This window comes from Hemitrygon akajei, unplaced genomic scaffold (genome assembly GCF_048418815.1).
Source record: "Hemitrygon akajei unplaced genomic scaffold, sHemAka1.3 Scf000124, whole genome shotgun sequence".
NCBI classification, from domain to species: domain Eukaryota; kingdom Metazoa; phylum Chordata; class Chondrichthyes; order Myliobatiformes; family Dasyatidae; genus Hemitrygon; species Hemitrygon akajei.
Genome location: NW_027332010.1, coordinates 1,672,352 through 1,680,895, shown reverse-complemented (window position 1 = coordinate 1,680,895; position 8,544 = coordinate 1,672,352). Strand labels below are relative to the sequence as shown.

The window sequence follows — 8,544 nt, the reverse complement described above, 5'->3', positions numbered from 1 at the left end:
AACGTCTGACCGGCGCAATCCCCACGGAGACAGATTGTGATTACATTAATGAGTTAATATTTAGACCATATGTGGGAGTCAGTTGTTTCAACAAAGGTTGGGATCAATTGAATATGCTGCCAGTGTAAATTTGCCTTGAGACTCGTCACAGCTCCAAATCAGCACACAGCCCCACATATACATTAAGTGCAAGAATCATTTCAGGAAATGGCTGTCTCCATTAATAAAAATCAAAAACAGAGGTCAAAGTTCATATTGCATTTATTATTGAAGTCTGTATAAAGGGAAAAACCATGAGATTTGTAACACCTCGAAATCCACCGGTTCCCCCAAGTCAGTGTTCAGCCCCGAATCCGCCAACACACCCACTCTTCACATATCTGCAAATCGGTGTGCACCCACAAATCTGTGCTCACCGAAAAACCCACATTCAACCCTCCAGTCAGTGTGCACCCCAAAGCAACCGACACACCTGTTACCAGCTCCTGTTTCCTTAACTCTGAGTGTCACTTTCAGAGGCTGGAGCTGGTTTCTGAGTGACAGCCGAAGAGAGAGAGAATATTTAAGAACTGTGTTCACAAAACAGCTGCCTCCTCCTGAAAAGTAGCAAGAACAAAGTTTAAATTTCAAACACACGTCCACATGCATAGTCCCCATATTCCAGTTGACATCCCCTTAAATCTACGCTCCTTCCCAAACCATCCTCACTCCGGTGTCAGTGGGTGCCCGCAAATCCACCAACACCCCCATATTCACTGACAAACCCCTATGTCTGCGCAAATCCCTGTACACCACATATTCGCCAAAACATTTCTAAGTCAGCGCAATCCTCAAATCTGTGTGCACCCCTAAATCCGTACTCAGCCCGAACCTGCCAACAGGCACAAATCTACCAACGTAGCCCGACTTGTGCGCACTCCAAACCCGCTGGCTCCACCACATCTACATTAGATTATCCCAAAGCAAGAATCATTTCAACCAGATCTCAAAATATCTGCCTCCAATTTCAAAATATAGCAAGAACAGAGGGCGAAGTTCAGGTTGCATTTATTATTAAACAATATACCAATGAAACAACCTCGAGATAAAAAACACTTCAAAATCCACCGGGATTCCCATATCTGCAAATCTGTGTGCACTCCCAAATCTGTGCACTTCCGCAAACCCTAAATCAGTGTGCACCCCCAAATCAGTGTGCATCGACAAATCCATGCGCACCCAAACATACCGGCACCCCGAAATCCACCGACATACCCAGATCTGTGCGCACCCCAAACCCGCTGACATCCCACATGCACAATAGATTATGACAGAGCAAGAATGATTACAAACACTTCACAGAATAGCTGCCTCCAAGTTCAAATTTCATCGTGCATTTGTTCTTGAAGTATCTATAAATGAAACAGCCTTGAGATTCATTACACCCTAAATCGAACGATTCCCCAAATCCGCTGAGACACCCAAATCTGTGCGCAGCCCTAAATACTCCCAAATCCCCGTGCACCCTCAAATGCCCAAAGCAGTGTGACCCCCAAATTCACAGAAACCCCAAAATCCATATTCACCAACAGACCCTGAAACCTTCGCACATCCGCAAATCAATGTACAGACCCATTTTCATGTGAACCCCCAAACCCGCTGACATCCCCACAAGCACACTAGATTATCCCAGAGAAAGAATCATTTCAAACTGTTCACAAAATAGCTGCCTCCTTCTTAAAACGTTCAAAATGTAAACTGCAGTCATTTTTTTAAAGTATTTCTGTATGTCTGTGTGTTTATATGCTTCTTCATATGTGTCTGTCCGTCTTTTCATGTGTCTGTGTGTGTTTGTGTCAGAGACCAGCTCGCAGACGGCTCTCGGTCTTTGTCGTGACGGCGTAGCTACTGAGAACACACGGCTATCCTGTCTACTCCACATCCCCTCCCCCGCCTATTCTGTAGCACACAAAAAGGGAACAAACTGGCCTCTCCCGGAAACCACAAGCCTACACCTTCCAAGAAAACATTGTCACTGTCCAAACAACGAAGAGTTGTACAACATCAGACAATTCACTGTGCGAGTCAAACGTCATCACAGTGCGGAGTGGGGGATGTGGGGACGGGAGGGTGCCTGGGAAAACGAGCTGCAGTAAAGGAGGAATTGGGGAGAAGGCGAGAGGCAGGCGAAGCGTTGGGTAGAAAGGGAGAAAGAGACAACAAGGGAAAGGAGGAGGGAGTGTGTAGGGTAGTGAGGAATGTGCTGACGACAACGGTGTGTCAGTGGGGAAGGAAACGGATGAAGAGAGGAGAAAGTGTGTGGAAGAGAGGAAAACAGGTGAGGGGAGGAAGAGAAAGGATGAGGAAGTGGGAGACAAGAGATGGAGAGAAAGAGACAGTGAGGGAACGGGGAAGCAGAGGTGGCAAAAGTGGGAAGATGTGAAAATGGGGGCAGGAGAGTGGGGAGAGTTTGAGCCAAAGAGGAGGAAAGAGATACTTTTGGGAAGTGGGGTGAACGCCAATGTGAAGTTGAAGGGAGTGTGTGTGTGTGTGTGTGTGTGTGTGTGTGTGTGTGTGTGTGTGTGTGTGTGTGTGCGTGCGTGCGTGCGTGCGTGCGTGCGTGCGTGCGTGCGTGCGTGCGTGCGTGCGTGTGTGTGTGTGTGTGTGTGTGTGTGTACGTGCGTACGTGCCTACCTGTTTGCAAGTGGGTGTCTGTGTTTGTTTGTTTTCAACAACTTTACAATCCCTGGCTCTGATCGCCACACTCTGACCATGGATATCCAGTATCAATTCACTTCTGTCCCCAGCAGGAAATACGGAAAGCACATCGCTTGCTTCCCGACAACAGCCCCAACCAATTGCCCTTCATCAACACTTTATTTGGAGTCAGAGAGCACTATAACAAACAAGCAAACCCTTTTTCCCATTTAATCCGTACCGAATTGTTATTCTGCCGATTCCCATAACCGCAGCTGGACCATGGCCCTCAATACCCCTTCCGTCCATGTACCGATCCAAACTTCTCTGCAATGAAATCCATAACTTCCACTGACAGCTCTTCCCCCACCCTCACCACACTCTGAGTGAAGGAATTCCCACTGAGGTTCCTCTTAAATATTTCACCTTTCACCCTTAAACTGCGACCTCCAGTTCCCATCTCACCCAAACTCAGAGGAAAAATCCTGCCTGCATTTACCCTGTCAACAACACTCATAATTTTGTATAAATCTGCGAAATCCCCCTTCATTTTCCAACACTAAAGGGAATAAAGTCGTCAGCTTTTCCTAAAGCTCAAGTCCTCAAGTCCCAGCAAACGTATTGTAAATTTTCTCTGCACTCTTTCAATGTTGTTGATAACTTTCCTTCAGGCCGGTAACAAAAACTACACACAATACTCCAGATTAGGCCTGACCAATGCAGTAAATCCGAAACAGGGGATAACTTTACTGCACCACAACACAATCTCAAAGCCTGTGCTTGTTTCACACCCAAACATAATAAAGTTGAAGCTGAAGCTGATCTATAAACCACAAGTATAATCAAGAACAGATCCAATTAAACAACTGAGATTGGTCAACATATACTTTCATGTAACACCCTAGAATACCCGCAGGGATAACTGAGCATTTTTAATGTTTCTTTATATTCATCAATTATTTTCTTATCCGGTGCTTCCATGTCAGCTTATTATCCGTCCACATGCCTGGAAATCTTACCACTGACACCTTTTAAGGAGTTTGACCATATCAGTTCCTATCATTTCCAATCAAGTGCAGGTTCATTAATCCTGTCTGTAAAACACATAACTTGTCCCATCTATTTGCCGACTTTTCGACCTTATTAATTGCGAATGCATCCTATATACAGTAAAATTGAAATTTCTACCTCTAATCCATAAACCTCCATCATCTGCATACAGTGATTTACACACTCCAAAACCTGTCTCAGAGAAAAATATTATGAATTATAAAATAATAAATATTGCCTGTGGGATCCCAATCTCTATCTCATAACAACCTGAATATATCTTTTCCATCCATACCTGACACAAAACATTCAATTAAAACAATTCAAAGTTAGATAATAGCCCCTCCATCCACATTTCCACAATTTCATAAAATTTCTTTCCTTCCATAAATACCATCTGCCTTTTGAATAGTAAAAATACTGCTGTTACAACATCTATATTTAACTAGCTTTACTAATACCATCTTCCAAATATAAAAATGAATTCAATGTCATACTTGCCCATCCATACCTTTACAAGACGTAGAAATAGAAACAATCAGAAAAAATTGTACAATAGCCCTTTCAATTGCATTTACAAATATTAATCAAAAGTCAATCCTTCAATAAATATTATTTGCCTTTTCAATATCAAAAATATTGCTATTACAATATCTTTATTTAACTGTACGTTCCTAATATGATCTTCCAAACCCAAACTGATTCCAATGTTATTTAAGGCAGAGATTGCTAAGTATCTGAGTAGCCAGGCTATCAAAGGTTATGGTGAGAAGGCGGGGGAGTGGGACTAAATGGGAGAATGGATCAGCGCATGATAAAATGGCAGAGCAGACTCGATGGGCCGAATGACCGACTTCTGCTCCTTTGTCTGATGGTCTTATTCTACCGTTCCAAATTCCCCTCTGATAAAACGTGAAATTACCTCTTTTATCGAAAATATAATTCAAACACTCGATTACCATACATTCCACAAGTTTACATAAATGAGACTTTAATGATATTGGCCTACAAGAAGGAGGATCAGACGGGGAGATCCACGTTTTAGAATGGGAACTACTACAACCATGTTCCATGAGAAGAGTAGATGGCCAAACCTCCAAATACGATTCAGGAAGTTAATATTTTCACAAAAGAAAATTACACACATACCTGTTGAATCAAGATCTTCTGCAAGTTCATGATACATTTTATTCCCATTCACAACACTATACTCTGCCCCTTTCCTTATAAAACTGACAACACCACCCCTCTACCAACTAACCTGTCAAGCCAAACGACAATATAATCCTGCACAGGAATAAAACTTAAAATATGCAGGTTTCCTGAACAGATATAACATCGGAAGAATCTGACTAATCAGAAATAAACTGCTAAAAGTGTTGACCATGTAAAATCAGGCTTCTTGCATTTCACTTCAATATTTCAATCCCATTCCATATCTTCACAAGTAGACTGGGATGCAGAAACCCCCACAAATCAGAGCTTCATTTACAGCTTACCACATAACACCAGTTACACCTAGATACCTTTCTGCAGCTTTCACAATAATTTTAATTTCCTCAGCAGAATGAGATGTCTGATCAGTACAATTCACCACATCGGTTATAAACATCACAAACTTCATTTTATCCAGCAGTGAAGTATCTTTGGTGAGAGAACTGTGATGCCGGCATATATCCACTGACGTCACAGTCTGTTCTCTGAGTGGGATCGCTTTATCCAGTTTACCTGCTCTGCTTGCTGTACTTGTCCTTGAACAGGCCCTTCTGCTCACTGTGTTGTTCTGAACCCATTGAACTGGTCACTTCATGCCTTACTAAACCAATCCCTTCTGCCTACACAAGGAACACATCCCTCCATTCTCCACACATTCACGTGGTATCTAATAGCCTCTTTCACATCTGCCTCCACCACCACCCGATATTCACTCCAGACACCCACCACTATGGGAATGAAAAACAAAACTTGAAACGCAAATCTCCTTTAAACATCCTGAGTCAGGTTTTTAACATCATTGTCTTTTCTAATTGTTTTTTTTTACAGCAGCTATGCAGAGAAAAGATACAAAATTACACTAAATTACAAAATACTTCAATAGTGCAAAAAGGTCCAATGAGGGTGTGTTCCCCCTTTCTCCTGAAGTGCATGCCCTCTGGCATTGGACATTTCCTCCTCAGAGAAAAAATCCCGGCTGTCCACTCTGTCTGTGTCTCTCACATTCCTGTAAACGTCCGTCAGACCTCCCTCAGCCTCTGCCACTCCGGAGAAAATTACCGGAGATTGTCCAGTCTCACTTTATCCAGGCAGCATCCTATTAAGCCTCTTTCACTCACCATCCAAATCCTCCGCCTTATTCCTGTCTTCGAATGCAGTTCTCCAGATGTGGTTAAACTAGAGATTTATACAACTGCAACATAACTGCCTGACAATGGAACCACTATCTGGGAGTTATGAACTCGGATTCCAAGATCCCCCTGTAGATCAACACAGTCCAATCTCGCCCCATGAATACAACAGCAACGAGATAATGCTGAGGCTTTATAAGACAATAGTCAGGCCGCGTTAGACCCCATATCTCAGGCAGTATGTGTTGTCATTGCAGAGAGTCCAGAGGAGGTTCAGAAAGGTGATTTCGGGAATGAAGGGGTTAAAATATGAGGAGCACTTGGCAGCTTTGACCCTGTGCTCACTGGAACTCAGAAAAATGCGGGGGCATCTCATTGAAACCTACCGAATGTTGAAAGGACTGGATAAGGTGGATGTGGAGAAGGTATTTCCTGTGGTGGGGCACAGCCACAAAGTTGAGGGGCCACCTTTTCAAACAGAGGTAAGCAGCTTATTTGTTTTATTAGCCAAGGTGTATTGGATCTGTGGAATGCTCTGCCACAGACTGCGGTGGAGGCCGAGTGTCTGGGTCTATTCAAGGCGGCAGTTGATCGTTTCCTGATCGGTCAGGGCATCAAAGGATATGGCGGGAGGTCAGATATCTGGAATTGAGTGCGATCTGGGATCAGCCATGATGGAAAGGTGGCTGACTCAATGGGATGAAAGGCCTAATTCTGTTCCTATGCCTTATGGACTTATGAACACAAGCCCCCTCAATCATGATGAATCTCCTCTGCACTCTTCCAGCACAAAACATCCTTTGTACAGAATGCTAAGCGGAACTGAATGCAACTTTTCAAGAACGTTGTCAAGTCAGGCAGCATCTGTTGAGGGGAATAGAGTCGATGGTTGGGACAGAACCCCTCCTTACTGCTCTAACACAGGCCCTTCGGCCCAACCTTTCCATGCTGTCCTCCCATACATTTAAACTAATCCCTCTGCCTGTCTTGGACACAGAACACAGAAATCTACAGCACATTACAGGCTCTTCAGCCCACAATGTTGCACCGACCATGTAACCTACTCTAGAGACTGCCTAGGATTTCCTGATCGTATATCCCTCTATGTTTCTAAGCTCCATGAACCTATCTGAGAGTCTCTTAAAATATCCTATTGTATCCACCTCCACCATCGCTGCAGGCAGTGCATTCCATGCCCCACCACTCAAGAAACTTCCCCCTGACATTCCCTCAGTACCGACTTCCAAGCAGCTTAAAACTACGTCCCCTCGTGTTAGTCACTTCAAGCCTGGGAAAATGCCTCTGGTTATCCACATGGTCAAAGCCTCTCATCATCTTATTACAATTACTTATGTACAGGTTAGGAGAAATATAGCTTCAACATCTCCTCACAGCTCTTGAACTCAAACCCACGGTTGATGAAGGCCATCACACCAGACGCCTTCCTAACAACACTGCCAATCTCCACAGCAGCTTTGAATGTCGTATGGACATGGACCCCAAGATCTTTCTGACCCTCCACACTGCCAAGAGTCTTACCATTAATATTATATTCTGTGTTCAAATTTGACCTGCAGAAATGAATCTCTTCATCTGTGTTGAACTCCATCTGCCACTTCCCAGTTCTGCATCCGAGGCGAGGAAATAGATTGCTGAGCCTCTGGCTAGGATCAGTATGTCCTCATTGTCCACGGGAATGGTACCGGAGCATTGGAGGGAGGTGAATGTTGTCCCCTTGTTCAAAAAGGGTAGTAGGGATAGTTTGGATAATTATAGACCATTGAGCCTTACATCTCTCTTTTAATTTAATTTTTTATTGAAGGCACGACACAGTACAGAAAAAGTAATGCATTGCATTTTCCTCCATTTTGCTTTTATACCTTACCCCGAAACAACACCACAACGTCATCAGTGGGGCCTTCTGGGAGCTGTAGTCATTGTTCCTCGCTCGCTCCCTGTCAAAGCTTGTTCCGTCAGCCACCACAGACGTCACCGAAACAGACCCACCGAGGCGCGAAGGGGAATCACACCCGTCCTTGTGGGCGCCGAGGCCGGCGACGGCGACAGCGACAGGAGCGACTCGCTGATCTCCGCCATGGCGATGGACTGGAAGAGGAGTGGCTGTGCATGGGCCGATTTCTTCCAGCCTATCGTAGCTCGGACCTTACACTGACCCCTGCTGTCATTGGCTGTATTGCATGTCGCTCAAATGGGAACTCGGAGAGTGATTAGTTTATGCGAACGTCAGTCAGCCTTTCTGTCTTCATGAGTTTGGATTTGGATTGAAAACGGGACAGGAAGCAAATTGGGAGAAATGTGAGTTTTTATGTGATGGTGCATCAGTCTCCGAGTTACATTATTAACAATAAAAGGGCAAAGGCCGTGGTGAGGAAGTAGGTGATTTACTGGAGGTTATATGGAGATAATATTGGAAGGGATATCAAACTTGGAATTGTTTGGGATATGATTTAGA

At 44.1% G+C, this 8,544-nt stretch overlaps 1 long non-coding RNA gene across 1 annotated transcript; it reads right to left on the bottom strand.

Moving 5' to 3' along the window:
* Positions 1-245: 245 nt before the first annotated feature.
* Positions 246-7,713, bottom strand: LOC140723674 (uncharacterized). The gene is made up of 2 exons (XR_012097945.1): positions 7,611-7,713; positions 246-596 (listed from the first exon to the last, which is right to left on the bottom strand). It is a non-coding gene; the product is annotated as an uncharacterized lncRNA (long non-coding RNA).
* Between the last annotated feature and the right edge of the window lie 831 nt (positions 7,714-8,544).